Source organism: Struthio camelus, chromosome 4 (assembly GCF_040807025.1).
Source record: "Struthio camelus isolate bStrCam1 chromosome 4, bStrCam1.hap1, whole genome shotgun sequence".
NCBI lineage: Eukaryota > Metazoa > Chordata > Aves > Struthioniformes > Struthionidae > Struthio > Struthio camelus.
The window spans coordinates 11817322-11833087 of NC_090945.1; the positions used below are offsets into that span (position 1 = coordinate 11817322).

At 43.7% G+C, this 15766-nt stretch overlaps 1 protein-coding gene across 2 annotated transcripts in view; it reads left to right on the top strand.

The window, feature by feature from the left end:
* The first annotated feature begins 202 nt into the window (after nt 1-202).
* CDS1 (CDP-diacylglycerol synthase 1) overlaps nt 203-15766 on the top strand; it is a 385867-nt gene continuing 370303 nt past the window's right edge. The window contains exons 1-2 of one of the 2 annotated variants that reach the window (XM_068941516.1): nt 203-472; nt 739-879. The gene's annotated coding sequence lies outside the window, so the exon portion shown is untranslated. Of the gene's footprint in view, nt 473-738; nt 880-15766 lie in introns of those variants that run through there. The other variant, XM_068941514.1, reaches the window with a different exon arrangement.

Below are 15766 nucleotides of genomic sequence, written 5' to 3' on the forward strand. Positions count from 1 at the left end.
AACCAAAACGTTTTTGGGTAATGATGATGCTCTGAACGTGGAAGAGGAGGGAAGGAGGCCGTAGCTAGGTGCGAGAGCAGGGCTGGTTGAGGGCAGCCTTGCTGCCGAGGGCCGGCCCAGCGGGGCAGCGCCATTTTGTGTGCGCGGGGCCCCCCTCCCCGAGGCCCGGCCGCCATGTTGCGTGAGCGCCTCGGGAGAGGCTGGGCGGTCCGGGTAGGAGGTCGTGCCTGTGCCCTCGGGGGGGGGGATGATTAAACGCTTCTGCCCAGGCTAGTTCGTGGAGTTCAGTAATCCTAAATCCGCCTGCCCAGCTCTGGAAGGGGGAGTGGGGGTCCCCCCCCCCCCAGCTCCCCTCAGCGGGCGGGGGAGGGACGATCCGGAAGGTTCTCCAGCGGCCGCAGCAGCGAGCGCAGAGCCGGCGCAAGTACACGCTCTCCCCTGCCTCACGCGCGCCCAAGAGACGGCAGGGGTGGTACGTACCCCTGAAAGGGTGGTTGCCGGCCAGGCAGGCGCAGGTTGGGCCGGACTGGGTCAGCCCCGCAGCTGCCCGGCGTTGCTCGTGGCTCCGGCCCGCGAGGCTGCGCTCATCCCCAACTGCGCCCACCAGCCCGACTGGGTTGCCTGCCTGTGGGATTTTATATCTTTCTGTGAGTCGGTGGTTTCCCTCTTGGATCGCTGAACTGATACCGACGTCACAGTCCTGCCCATGTTATTTTTACCTGTCTTATCTCTTTGCAGCTTTTCTCCCAGCTCTTTCTGGGCAGTCTGCGTTGAGGTGACACGGCTGGGCAACGTCAAGGCAGTGCCGGCTCGGGTCCTTGGTGCGACAGCAGCTAACCCCAGGGAGAGGAGGCAGCCGCAGCCCCGAAGAGGATCCAGGTGAGAAAGGACACTGGCTCCTGCAGTCGGTGCCTTCATCTCTTTTTAGCTCTAGACCCCCTTTTCCAAGCAGGGTTTCCCTTTGCCCCCTGTCCTCTTTTAGTATTTTTCCTCTCTGGAAAGTAAAACCCTACTGATAGCAGCCACCAATAAAAAGCAGAGAGCAAAGGGGAGTCCTGGCAGCGTTGCCAATGCAGCAGGTATTTGGAGGGCCTTTGGCTGCAGTCCTCTGCTGTGCTAGCCCGGGGAGCTCTGAGAGAGGCTCCGTGCCAATTCGGTCATCTCGCAGGATGCAGCTGGTGTCGGAGAGGGCAGACACATACTGAAACAGCTTCTTTTAAGGTAAGAACGCTCTACCATCAGCTCCTGAATGTGATCAGGAGAGCCCTGTGGTCTTTTCTGGAACTGAGGCTTTTTGTCTAGCCTTCAGTCCTTTCATAGAAAGGCATCTCAGTAATGGGTACATACCAAAACACTGATCTGAGCCTGCAAAGGCTAAACACTGTGAAATGACATTGTAAATATGCTCTGTTACTTTCTTATGTTCCCTGCACTGAACAACTGATATTGGTAGATACTTGCCTGTTAAAAAATTAATTACCAGCAGACCAACCCGTGGTAATCCACCCTTTCCTTCCATAGGTTCAGCTGAGTGCAATCACATCACCTGATGACATGGTCATAGCCAAGCACCATACCTTCTGATGCCATTTTGCTTTTTGTGATAGAACGAGACTCTTGCAAGCGCTGCTGAGTGACAGCCTCAGGTCAATGGCAGCACTCCCTCACATATTATGGTTCCTTGTTCAGGGAGAGTTCTTGCCTGGTTTATTACAGTTTGCAGGCAGGTGTTTGAGGGAAATGAGCTTGTTTTCTTTTAAGCAATATACAGCAGATCAGAAAGGGGATGCAGCTGAGCAACATGGTAGAACTCTGTTCCCAGGTTTGCTTAACATCCTCCCTACCTTGCCAACTTGTTTGCATCGTTCAGAGATCAGGGTGCAGCAGGTGATAGGCTGTAATGACTGAAAAAAACCTAAGGGATGATTTACAGGTAGTTTAGAAGATTATAGCATCAGCAAATACTCCATTGTCACTTTATTGGATTACCTCCTCAAACGATGTCTGCACTGGGCATGCAAGTCTTCCAGTACATCTTGGGGTTTTTCCAATTGGCAAGGGAGGAAAGTCTGAAAGCTCCTGTCTGTCAGAAGTCTCTCTCCTGCTCCTCTGCTAGGAAATTTCTCCTTCCTCAGAAGCAGTATTGATACTAGAAGCCTCCATGCAAAAAAAAAAAAAAAGAAAAGAAAAAAAAAAAGAAAAGAAATTGCGCTTTTGCTCTTTACTGGTTGGCGCTTTGGGTCCTGCACTGGCAACTTGCCATTTCCAAGAGGGCTACTGCACCTGGCTGATACTTTGTCGAGCTCATTGTAGCTCTTCAGGCACTCAGCTCTGAGCTGATGAATATAGTGATGCTAATAAGGTCTGTGAAGAATTTTGCTTTCTTTTCACCCTTGCACCTTGGTGTTTTATTTCCGTTGAAGCAGAGCGGCTATGGAAACATCTGCAGAGATTTGTAGTAAGTGACAGCCTTGTTTGTTTTCTCCCACTCATCCACTCCCACTGACCTCCTGACCAACGGTCAGAAGTGCAGTGAAAGTCTTTGGGTTGAAAGCTGGATATGTTCCGTAAATGTTCTTGCACACTTGCAGGGCTGCTGGTGCTAAGATACCACAGAAATCAATTTAAAAAAGAAGAGACTGAAGTGAATGGAAGTAAAGAACAGTCACTGAACTATATACAAGTTAAAGTTAGGTTCTTGGAACAACCCTGGCTTTCTTCAGAGAGCTCATGTCAGAGGAGTGTAAGATGTAAAGGATCATGTAGATCATTGTGTCCAGTCCCTCACAGAATCATGCGGTCATGTAATAGATAATATGTCTAGAAAGGTGCAAAAGAACTTTCCTCTCTGATTCCTCAGTGTTTTTCCTAGGTACTAAGCCAGAATGTATCTCGTGACTGACAGAGTCCTTTTAAATAAAGGGTCCTGCTAAAGACACAGTTCTGAAGAGGGTTGGTGGACTAGTACCTGCATGTCCAGTCTCACCTTAATTTCTGCAGTTCATCACTTAATGGATACAGCCTGTCATTCTTGGTAGCATGGAGTCTTTCTCTGTATTTAGCTGATCAGAGACTGATGATACTGAACGAGGAACAGAATATGGCACAGCAGTAGGAAAAGTGATGGAACCTGATTCCATGTCTGCAGTGTAGATATTTGTGTATGGACATACTAAATGTCAGTTAAGGTCAGTTGGGCTGTAAGTGTCCTATATTTAGCAGAGCTTCACCAGTGCAGTAACATATTTCAAAACATTGTGGGGGTAATGCTGTTCCCATTCACAACCACTTCATAGATGTTATACAGAAAATAAATACCTGCTTTTTCCCAGAGAGGTTGTGTGTGGCAGATCTACAGTATTATCCCTTTTCCAAAGGCAGGCAGGAAACATTATGTTCTTGGAACAAGACCCTTGGCTTAAAATATTAAGACTGCTGAAACGTCGCAAGCAGCCAGTCGGTGACTCTTCCCCTGAAGTAAACATGGGAGGAGAGATCATGTTTCCCTGTTCGGTTTGTGTGCGCCAGCTGCTGCATCCTTTCAGAACCTCACTGACCCAGCCTGTCACTCGCAGAAATCCCAGGGTAGCATGTAGGCCTCACGATGTTCTTTGTGCTTATTACTTTATTTCAGTCCCTTCTTTTTCAATTTTGGGACTGACACGTGGCTCTGGTGGTGATGTGCAGTGTCATAAATAGACACCCTGAGTGGTGACAGTTAGTAGCCTGGGAGATCAGAAGTGAGCTGTTGCCCTTCCACTCCTCCCCCCCTTTGCCCCATACTTTAAAGCTTAGAGAAAATGATACGGGCCCTAACAATTAAAATTATACATACATATTTCTTATATAGAAAAAAAAATTCTAACTTAATATTTCTCCTAAAATCTTTAAGAAGATTTTAAATGCATCCTGTTTCAAAATATCTGAATGGTAATGTTTCATTAACAGTTGTTTTAGAGCTTTATGCAAAATCTTTGGAGGCTGAATCTCACTTCCTTAGAAAATACAGTGCTATGGGCTCTGCTAGGCTCCTTCCTGAAAGCCATTTAATGACAACTGAACTTTTTTGTCGTTCTCCACTGGCCTTTTTCGAAGCTGTGAATCATCCATTTGGCCTTCGCAATAGTAGCTGAGCTGTGCATTTTCCAGGAGGGGAAAAATGGTAAAGGGCGAGGGGGGGTGGGGGAGGGCTAGAGGAGAAAAGAGGGTGAGTAGAAAAGATTAGTGAAAGCAGCTCATGAAAGTCCACTCTTGGCTGCTACCTGTTGATAGTGAAGAGAAGATGAATCACCAGCTTAGGTCTGTGACAGCTTTCCTGAGATGAGAAAAAAGGGGCCCAGTAAATGCATGCAGCCTTCTCCCATCATCCCTTTAATAACCTGTAATATTGTAGCAGGATATTTTTGTCACACTGAATCTGATTGATGGTCTTGGCTATAAGACATTACAAGTGTAGTGTAAATTGACCGAACACCTAAACATACAAATTATTAAAAGGAGGGGGGAGCAAGCTTGGGCCTCCTGGGGAAAGCAGGCAGGCTTTAGTTAAGATGATCCCATTTCCAAGTGCAATTTATAGTCTATTGACTTGCAGCAGTGTCTTTTCAGATGTGAGGAAATTGTCATACATTGCAAATGAGAAGCTGTTTTGACATCAGGATCGCAGAGAGTGCCAGGAAGAAATGATATCAATGCCTGGTCTGTTAAGGTTAAATGAAGTTGCATTGTTGCCAGCAGATAGGCATTCATTTCCTTTTCTTCCCTGCCTGTCCCTGTGTACAATTACTGTGATTAGGATGAGTAACAATGTGCTTCTGACACCCATTGTATTGACAGCTTGCCTAGTTTTTTCCACTCAAGTGGCACTAGTCATTACTTAAACACTTGGATGTTTTGACAGGGAAGATCCATGCCTGCCAGTCAAGTGTATCAATGACAAGGAGGCCTTAGCCCCTGGACACGTACCTCTGAATTAAAGCAGTCAAAGCCATTGCTGCTGGAATATGATGAACCCCTTCTGAAACAGGGCTCTGGCAAGCCTGTAGATGCACCAGTGCTCTTCATCTGTTCTTTTTGCCCTCCCCACCACTTACTGCTGTTTATGTGCTTACTTTTTTCCCTTGTATGTTGTGATATTTTGAAGGAAAGTAGGATTACAAACTGAATTGTTTTTGAGGGGAAAGGAGTTGAAATGGATGTGGGCTTTTACGTTGCAGGATAGTTTTGATTCAGAATATCCTGGAAAACATGGTCAGTTAGCATGGTGGGGCTGTCTGAAGGCCGACCAGGCTAATGACATGGGAAGGTTCTTTGAGATCTTGCGAAGTGTGGCTACGCTGTTTTGGTGGTATCAGTTTCCTGTCTCAGACTTGCTTTCTGCAGCCTGCCTTTTAAGTGTTGTAGCACTTGGACCCACTCTTGGAGGAATAAGAATTTAAAACGCTTGCATTTCATCTATATCCCGCAAGCCTGCTATCTTGCTAGCAACGCACTACCAGCAGTGGTAAGCAAGGCGTCACAGAGCCCTGAGTGCTGTTTCCTCTACCAGTACCATGTCTCCTCACTCGAAAGGGGAAGTCTCACATTTCTAGCTACCCTCAAAGAGGTGCTGTTCTGGGCTGATGGAAGTGAAATAACCTATATGGCCAGTCAGCCTTGATGACTCTTTACAAAGAAATGCAGCAACTTGCCCACTGACCTGACACCTTTCCTTGGTTTGGCAGACAGTCTTCAGTTCGTTCTCCCTGAGTGCCTGCTCTGCACTTGTGAGCAGCGAGGGTCCTTTCTCTAAGCCTGAGAAAAAAGGCAGGTGGAGTGAAAGGGCAGCAGGATGAATATGCGTATTGGTTGCTTGGGGCAAAGCACTCTTGCAACAGCAAAAAACCCCCCCAAAAAACTGCAGCCTGAATGAATCAAGTAGAAGACTGTGTTTTTTTTGTTTTTTGTTTTTGTTTTGCCATTGTGACTTAAGCTATGGTCTCTATTATATATGAAATCTTGTGTATGGCATATAATCTAATAACAGGCAGATGATAACAGTATACAGAGTGTGTGGCATTCTTTCTACAGACGGGACAGTACACGCTAGTTTGGCTTATTAAATCTCCTGGGTGCTGTGAGATCTTTTTCCAAATTATGTCTTTCATATATTTCCAAAGCAAATAACTGTGCCACAGTTTCTTGACTTTTACCATTAGGAGGCTCTGATAATTTCTCTTCAACCAGGAGAAAATTTGGGGAAGAAAATACCTTTGCACAGAAGGATTCCACAAATTTTAAAAAGTATTCATGCTGAAAGGAAGAGGATGAAGGGAAAAACTAGCATGCTTAGATCAGGAGGATAAAAAAATCACCTATGAATTTTTACCCAGTCTCACTCTGACCTCCTTGGATACTTGAGTAAGTGCTGGCGGCATATCCAGTTACATAAGTACTGTTATTTTTCCAAAGACCTGTAGGGCTTTGCAGATGCCCTTATTTACATGAATACACACACACACACAATTCAACAGACTGTTCTCAGAGCTACACACATTTGCAACACACTGCTGGATTCTCATAACACCCCCCACTCTCCACCCCCTGGTGCTAGATAATTAACGAAAATGGTTTGTAGATTCCTATTGGAATCAGAAAGGAGTCTAAGCTTTACTGGAAAATCAATTATGTAGTAGGCGAAGCATCTCCATAATGTTCAGCAAAAAATGTGCTAACATCCAGGTCACTGCATTGGAAAACACATTTATCATGATTTCCATGATAGCCTCAGCCTAGTGCGTCACAAGAGCAACCTCTGAACTTTCTTGAACCAAACAGTCAAATGGACAACTCTGCCTACTTAGCATTTTAAAATCTTGCTTCTCTTCTGAGCCTTGAACTGAAAGGCTCATAAACTGGGCCCTTCAGTCTCCCTAGAGGGATTTAATAAACACTGCTTGTAGAGGAGGTTTTTTGCCTGGCCTGTTTCTTTGACTCGCAGCTCCAAAAAGTGCTTCAGATTGGTCGCTACGCTTCTTTTAGCCAGTGATTTGCCTCAGGAAAAGCTGAGTATGAAATAATTATATTTCAAGTGAATAGACCATCAAGTGTACGCGCTGTCAAATTACAGCTTCTGACAGTCACATCAGCTTCCTTTAAACACTTTCTTCTTTACTTTGCTTGGTATTTAACATTCCTATTGGAGTTTATCATGGAAAAGATAGTCCTGGTTACAGCAGCGTTGATCTAGGTGGTGCTGTACAAATAGCAGGCTAGAGATGGTTAGAGACAGTCCACTGTTTACAACCTGGAAAATAAGTGTGCGCACCTGAGCAAATGGCTGTACCATGGTCATGTGAGAAAACTTTAAATTGCTCCACGTCGAACCTAATCTTACCTTTACCCTGCTGACACTTTCAAGAGCTAACAGCTCTGCCGCAGCCCTGTAAGTGTGAATAGAAAGCTGATATCCCACATAAAAACCCAGTAAAGCTCATGTAGTGCTGTCAATGAGGAAGATTCATCACGACGTGCTATACAGTGCTCATTGTACTCCACGTGCGAAGAATAAGGGATAATGCAATAGATGTTAAATAGCCAAGGCTACCCCCTCTGGTCATATAAACCTGTACAATCCTCTTCCTGTGAACGTGGCCTTTGACCTGAACGTGGTCCCTTTGAAAAGGGACCTAGGGATGCACGTGGTTGCCCGTGGCCCAGGACAAATCCATTCGGCTTTCTGTATCTCCATTTCTCTCTTTGTCTTTCCTATATTGGCAGTAATCGGTGTCTTTTGCTACGTAGCTGTACGCTTCCCAGAACAATATTTGAAACAAAAAGCAGGGGAGCATCTGGCATCCCAATTTGAATGGCTGTTGTTCTCTCCTCTGTAAGATACAGTATTAACATTGTTAGGCCTTGCTAGGCTTTATTCGTAGTTTCATCCTCTACACAAAACAAGCATGACACTGAAACATAACGGCATCTGGAGATTCCTTCACTAAAAAAGGCAGAAGATTCCCCACTTGAACTGCCATGCTTTTTACCCCAGCTGCGTTCCTGAAAGGACTAAAGACCATGACAACTGTAGAGAAATAGGGTAGAAAGGACCTTTCAGAAGTGGTCTTACCCATCCCTCTGTGCCAAACAAGCTCAATACCAGCCCAATACTTTTGTCATTCCTGATGGATGTCTGTCTGATTAAAGTTTAAAGATTTCCTTTTCTGGAGGCTTCACAGCCTGCCCAAGTAATGTATTGCAGAGCTTCATTATCCTTTCTGTTAGCTGGAAACCCCCCAAAGGAGTTTCTTTACGTCTATCTTTGTTTTCTCTCGCTGCAATTTACATCCATTCCTTCTTGTCTCATCCACTGTGGATGTGGAGAACAGGTTATTCCTTTCCTGTCTCCGTCAACTTTTTCAGGACTGTCATCATGTTCAACATCCAGATTATCCTCCTCAGGCATGTATCTTGCGATGCATATTGATTTCATCCATGTGATCCTCTTCTCTGGAAAGATAAAGTTGGTTTAATGGTATTTTTTATCCACTTCTAATGATACTTAAGCATGCAAAGGACACACTGTGTCTCTGTCCATAGCCAGAAAAGCAAGTGTAGCCATCTTTCAATAAAGAGCAGAGCTTCCCACAGCCTCATCAATACACTGATGTCTTTGGCTAATGGAATCTTGTGACTTTGTTCTCATTGATAAATGGAGACAGAGTGAACACTGATGAAAGGAAAATACCTCAGGTCTCCTATTATTATTACTAATTGTAATCTTGAGAATATTCTCTGGCTGGAAAAAAGAAAAAGGATTTGGTGGAAGTCTGTACTTTTTTTTTTTTTTTAATGAGTGACATAAAATGGACTATTTCCTGTCCTGGCAGTGAAAGAAAATAGCATGGGTCTTAAAAAGACAGTCCACCTCAAATTAATTTGTAATGAATTGCAATTTGTAGGGCGAACAGTGTTGTTAAAATGGTGCCACGGCTGGTGTTTCTCTCAGACAGGTTAGGTGGTTGACACAGTCATGTACAATTAGGCCTAAGACTAAGACAACTGAGGGAAAATAGGGACAGAAAAACCTCTCTCTGTCTTTCTCTCTCTTCTCTTTCTCTGTCTCTGTCTGTCTCTCTTTCTTCAGTAAAAAGATGTTCCTTGACCAAAAGTTATTAAAAATATTCTAAGAAACAATAGGACAGCACTTTGAATTGGTGTACGATGTCTGGACTTGCCATAAACATAATTAATCAAGGGTGGGAGGGAATCAGATTATTAAAATATGTTTTCTTGATACATGATGAGAACACAGTTAAAAGGGACAGTCTTATGGCTATGGTCAAAGCGTATGTAAGGACACCCTTCACCATACAGGAAGCTTGAAAAGAAAGCTGAAAAACAGAGAAGGGTGAAAAATCTGGGTCAGCTCTCTTGAGTGGTGGCCTGAGTTATGGATGACAAGCTGCAGAGGCTGTGTCTTGCTGAAGTTAAGTTTTTGGGTGATACTATTAGGGCCTATTATGAGATTTTTTTTTTTTAACCTTGAGGCTTCTTGAAGGGAGATAATTATTTGTGTGACTTTGTAACACACTGCCCTTCAAACTTACCCAGCCAGGTTTTGGAGTCTTTCACTCCAAAATGCTATAATCTCACATCGATTTTGTTGCTGACGTACTAAGCTCTGTCAAAAACTAGTAATGAGCTGTGTCCATTGCTCTCTTTTATATGATTATATTAAATGTGATTTTCAGCTCATATGTTGAGCTGAGACTTAAATTCCTCCCTGCTGGTCTGAAGGGAGAATGGGTAAATAATTTTTTTATTGTCAAGTTAAGTACCAAGCTGGTCTTTAGATGCTGCAACCACCTTTGACTGATAGAGTTATTTCCTGGACAGGCAGTAAACAAAACTGCCTGGCAACACCCTAGGGATATCAGCACTTTTAAGCATTCTTCTCAAGCCTTGAAAAGCTTGACTCTAGCAGTCAACCGTCTTGGGGGAAATGCTAAACATGGATATCTTCATTACTTTTCAATTAAGCAGCAAGTTTATAGATTACAGGAAACCCTTGGAGGGCGTCGAGCTCTGAATTTAACTCTCAGGGATCCAAATCAGGGAGAGCTTGTCCCTAGAACAGTATACATTTTGGGGAAGGATCTCAAATACTTGATTTATCAGAGGAAGGGACGCTGCTCCTGAGGAGCTGCAAGAAACATCTTAGGAATTAGCTTTATCTGACATTCTGGTGACTGATGAGGACAGGAGGAACATAGAAACCGATCCAGAATCGCAGGTTGCTCTCATTTTTTCACTTTCCCTGATAAAGTCAGTATTTCCTTGAACGAAGCATTACAGTGCCAAGATTTTCAAAAGCAAAGCGAGATCCCTGAATTGTTGTGGGGTGCCTCTCAATGAAGCTGAGGGGGGGAGCTGACAGTGCTCTGAGCTGGTTATGGAGAGAGATCTTGTGGGAAGTATTTACTGGAACATCCTCCTTTGTGGAAGGAGGGCTGGAAGAATGCCTTTGTACCCCAGTATGGTCATTGCAAGCTGTAGGCTTTAGGATTTTGTGGGGAGGCCCTTTTGAGGACCTCCCCCAGTTACGCTTGCCACAACATTAAGGTTAAAGTGGCTGTAAAGTGGCAGCCCACAGAAAGCACTAAGAGATACAGTCAGGCTGTCTAATGAGTACGGAACGGTTACCAAGCCCTGATAACCACCTGGAAGGCAATCTAACTACTTTCCAGTAAGGCGCTATTTGGACAGGCTTGGAAAGAGGCACCCAGGTGGTGCAGCTGGCAGCCAGCAGTCTGTGACTCCGCAGCGAGTTAGAGGGCGTGTTGAGTACAAGCGTAGCAAAGCTACACATTGTACTGAGGAAGGTGGAAATGGCCACAGAGGCAGGACCAACTCTGTGATTATCTTGTTTTGTTCGAGGATGATTCCTCTAGCTTGTCGGTGCTGCTGGAGCAGGGGCTTATGTTGTCTCCAATCACTTTGCAGTAGTCTCTTTAGACAGTGCTGTGGCATACGTTTGGAACTGGACCACTGCATCTCTTGGATTCCTGTATGGCAATTGCAGCTTCTGTGAAAGGTTAATCAGTTAAATAAGCCAAATAAAGGCAAAGTGGGATAAACAGAGACCAAGTATGTGATATATCTGGTAAGTTTTAGAATGGAACGACCTGCAGTAGCTCTATATGCAGCCTGGGAGCATCACAGAGGGACAAACAGGAAGAAGTAAGAACACAAACGCTACTCTTCAGTTGCCTGATAAATAATATCTCAAATAATGTCCTATATGTAAAAGGAAAGAGCTCACATTAACTTCATTGACCACACAAAACTAAATGCCTTAAAGGTTAAGGAACAACTATTAAAAATGTGAAGTATCTTCAATTTATATTTCAGAACTTTATACCCATTATAAAACTGAAGATATCTTATAATTATGCCAACAACAATTAATTAACTGAACATGAAGAACTCCCGAGTGATTGAATTAACAGTAAAATCATGATACGGCTCCAGTTCGTCTTCAGAGTTTTAACAAATAATTTATTATCCAGTAAATGCTTAGACTTCATCACATATTTTAAAGCAGTCACTATTTTTCCTTCTCACATTACACGAGTTTCAGTTCCAGGCTTGCAGTCTAAGCTATACTGGCAAACCCCAGTGCGGAGCCCTGCTGATTTCAGCAAAGCTCTGCTTGAGACCTGGAGTCTGCTTGGGTGGAGCTGGTTTCCACACTGAGCCCCTGACTGGAGAAAAAAACATTCATTTCTACACGGTAAACCTTGTACAATGCACTGCATATTTAAAATCATCCTGTGCTCAACTACCCTGGACAAAAGCAGTTATGCAATGAGCCTGATTGCCTTCTGCCTGTCATCCAGGTTGTTGGCACCTAATCCCTAAGCGAAGTGAGTGGGAACATACCATCAAAGTGATCTGGTGGTTTTTGCTTCTGCTGGGCAGAAGCATCAGGGATAGCCAGAATGGACGCAGTGAATTCTTCTTTTGGATTATTCTGATTTTCATTTTTACAGCTTCTTCACATCATGCACAGCATAAAAATCCCATGTAATGAAAACGGGCTCATCACCAGTGCAGCGGAACCCATCCTAGCCGTGTATCACTTCCAAGTGAAAGGGGTTTGATTCCTCTACCTCCTTGCCTGCTTTCTGTGATTACAGTTCTTTTGATGCAGAAGTCGTTTAGGGTTACTACTGTCGTAACTGCAGGGGTGGAACAAGCAGTCCCTTTAACAGGGGAACTGATAAAGTCTGGCTCTGTGTGGGTCTGCGTCTCAAGAATGTGCTTCTGTGTGGAGTCTCTGAAAGGAGTCCAAGAGCGTATGTGTCCCTGACGGGGGGTTCATGTTGCAGCTTTGATCTCTACTGGGGCACTGTCAGACGCTTGCTCTCTCCCTCTCTCCCCTGTCTGGCCACCCGTTTTCATAAGGCTGTGGGAATTTTATGTCTTTGAGACCTCTCTCTGTCCATGAGACTTGGTCAGAATTTGTTCTTGGGTTGAAGAGTTATTGGGGAGGGACAAAAGGACAGAGAGCATGATGGCGAATGTCTCGTTTCTTTAGGAAACCACATAAATTAACAGCCATAACCAAAACTAGTATTTCTAGACAGAAACAGGCAAAATATTTATAGAAGAAACATTAATAGTGCAAGTTTTAATATAAGTAAGAGTCAGACCTGACATTAGTTGTGTGTTAGTTACCCCTAAAAAAAATGTACATATAAAGAATATTTTAAAACTAAGTACAGAAAGTAAAGCTAGAATATCCAAGTGTGTCTTTTTTTGATCTACAATACGTGCACTGACTTTGGTTAGACATCTGATTTATGTAATCCTAGATAAAGGATAAGCGTCTCCTTTAATAGCTCTACAAAATAATTTGTGTGTGGACATCAGGACCCAATCCTGCCATCCTTAGTCCCAGGAAAAATTCTTACTCATTAGGTAGACTGTGCAGTTTAATTGATTTGGAGTAGGAAAAGTATGGCTTAACTCTGTTCAAACCAAATACATGCTGACTGCATAGTATTTTTTCTCTACTTTTTCTTGTATTGACTTTTACAGCCAGACAGGACAATGGAAAGTCAAGTTCATATTGTTTTCTTAGGAAATTCTGTAAACTTTCTAAAGATGAAATCTGAATTCTCATTAGCACAAGATATCTGCTACTTCCAATTCAGTTTGAAGAATTTCTTTTTTTTAAATGTGTATGATCAAATCCTGCTGTCTTTATTCCCATCATCCCCACTTCCTTTCACTTTCTGTAGTCCTTCTCAAAATACACTGAACGTCAACTTCTGTCTGCATGGCCAAGGCAAAAATCTTCATGGACAATGAAAGACCCCTGCCAGCTTCCCAGGACCACCTCTGCGAAGTAGCCTCATCCACCAAGACTTAGCGCTCTTGCTTTCTTGGTTTTGGAGGAGTGAAAAGATACTAATTCCAGAACGGACGCCGAAGCAAAAGTAAGCAGCAGAAGCATTGCAAGGCCTAGCATTATTAGAGTCCTTCCGCACAGCTTTCTGTCCCTCAGAGTTTTCTGGAGAGCTGCTTAGTTAAATTTCCTGGTTAATTGTCAGCACTAGATCTCCAACCAGCACACTCCCAGTAATAATTAGACAAATTAGCCTGTCTTTCCATGGATACTTCTGCTGGCGCAGTTAGCTAGAGGAAGAAAACGTGTAATAGAACACTTCCAGATACCTTTTACTCTTTCCTTCCGCATGCAACCAGCCTGTTACTGATCCCTGAGAGACCTGGCCCTATGGTAACATATGCGTTTACCTACTGTATATTCAAGTAATCCCTCTCTCCTTTACCCTTTTTTTGTCTAGCTCTTTCTTTGCATTGTTAGCCCTCTGGAGAAGAAGACAAATAAAATTAGGGCAATAGAACCATATAGCTTGGATGGCAACAAAGGGGCCATCCAAAGGTTGAATAATTTCATTAAGAAAAATAGTGGCTTAAAAAGACATGCAACAAATGCACATGACACATAGCTAATCTGTTTACAAGCATCTTTCCTGTGAAAGAATCCAAACAAGAGGTGGCATCAACAGAGACATAAGTTACCAAAGTACAGAGGTGATGCTCACTCCTTCCTAACATTAAGATGAATTTTTACCAGAAATAGAAGATCAGATTGTTTGTGGCCTTTACAGTAAGGGAAAGGGAGGGAGAGAGTGCAGATCCAGGGAACAGTGGGGACCCATCCCTTTATGGAGGACAAAGGGGCTCACTTACTCACATAAGGCTGGTGTTGGGGATACCTCCTGCAAGATAGGTGACATACTCGTCTGTGATTTCACTCTAGGCCATGAAGAGAAAACTGAGCTACATAGGAGTAAGGAAGAGGTGTCACTACTTGAATTTTGGGTGTCTTTTAGGTACTTTTGTGGCTCTGTCAGCACCATAGCACTTGAGTACATCACGGTCCCTAATGAATTAATTCCCCAAAAGAAATCTCATCCCTACTGTTTAAACAGGGATGCAAGTTAACTGATGGATTAAATGGCTTGCACAGTGTTACAGAGGAGGAAGCTTGTGGTACTCAAGTGCAGGAAGGTCTCTCTGTCCTAAGTTAGTAGTATCAAAACTGGAGGGGAGTTCTTGCATCCTCTTTGTACAAGCTACCTGAAAGGTGACCTGAACGGCGTAACAGCTAACCTATAGAAACAGACTTTGAAATGGTTTCTTTTAACTTGGTATGGTGTGTGTCAGCTACAACCTCACCAAGGGCACCTCCAAGGGTAGATGGGGTGTTATTTGAGCAGGGCTAATTTTTAAGGGGATGGTCGAGGAAAGAATAGCTATTACTCACATGAAATGAGCTATTATGTTATTTGTGTTTGGGTTTTTGTTTGTTTGTTTGTTTGTTTGTTTTCTTAAGGATTGGTGTGCCAGCACATTTCTTACAAGAATTACCCTGGACTGGTGGGCTGTTGTAGGAGAGCAATTGGTGGTTGTATGGGAGAGGTAGTGGAAGGGCCTTGACAAACCTCAATTTCTTTGTTTGCCTGAAACGCACCCTGAATTTTTAGTAAGTCCCAGTTGTGAATATGTGTCATGGAGTTTCTGTTCAAGTGTGCGTGTGTGTGTGTGTGTGTGTGTGTGTGTGTGTGTGTGTGTTTTTGCTGTCTTGCAAACTGATTGCTACCTACTTTAGACAAATTGTTCAGAGAAGAAGCAACTTTCATTTAGCAAAAACACTTATTTTGAAATAACCCTTTGGTGACTGGCGCTGTTTCTTGCTGGCTCCAGCCATCACTGAGCGCCACCTCTGTCAACAGTGAAACCCACAGGTCTCTTTCTGCAAGGACAAAACAAAATGGTCGGATAGCTGACCTTTCTTTTCATAACTCATCCTCTCCAACTCCATGATCATGTTGGTGATCCTGTAACAGCTTTTGTCTCTCAGCATCACTAGAGATCACCCCAGCCACCCACTTAACAACCATCTGTTCACTGTGAGGCAGCAGCAATGACCATCAACCAAGGAAAGAGGGAACTCTGAACAAAGATCCTGTCCTAAGATTAGTGGTAATGGAGATGCTAGTGGATCTGCAAGGAGCCAGTCTTCTTCCCATGGTAAGTTTATGGGAGGTAGTGTATCCAACAGCCATCTTTAGTAAGGGTCTTCCACACAAGCCCTACAATATGTTCTCAACTGTCAAGATGTCTAAGTGTTTATCCCCTATATTCAGGCATTTCGTTTACCCCTTCAAGTGCAGGCTTGAAAGCTCTTGCT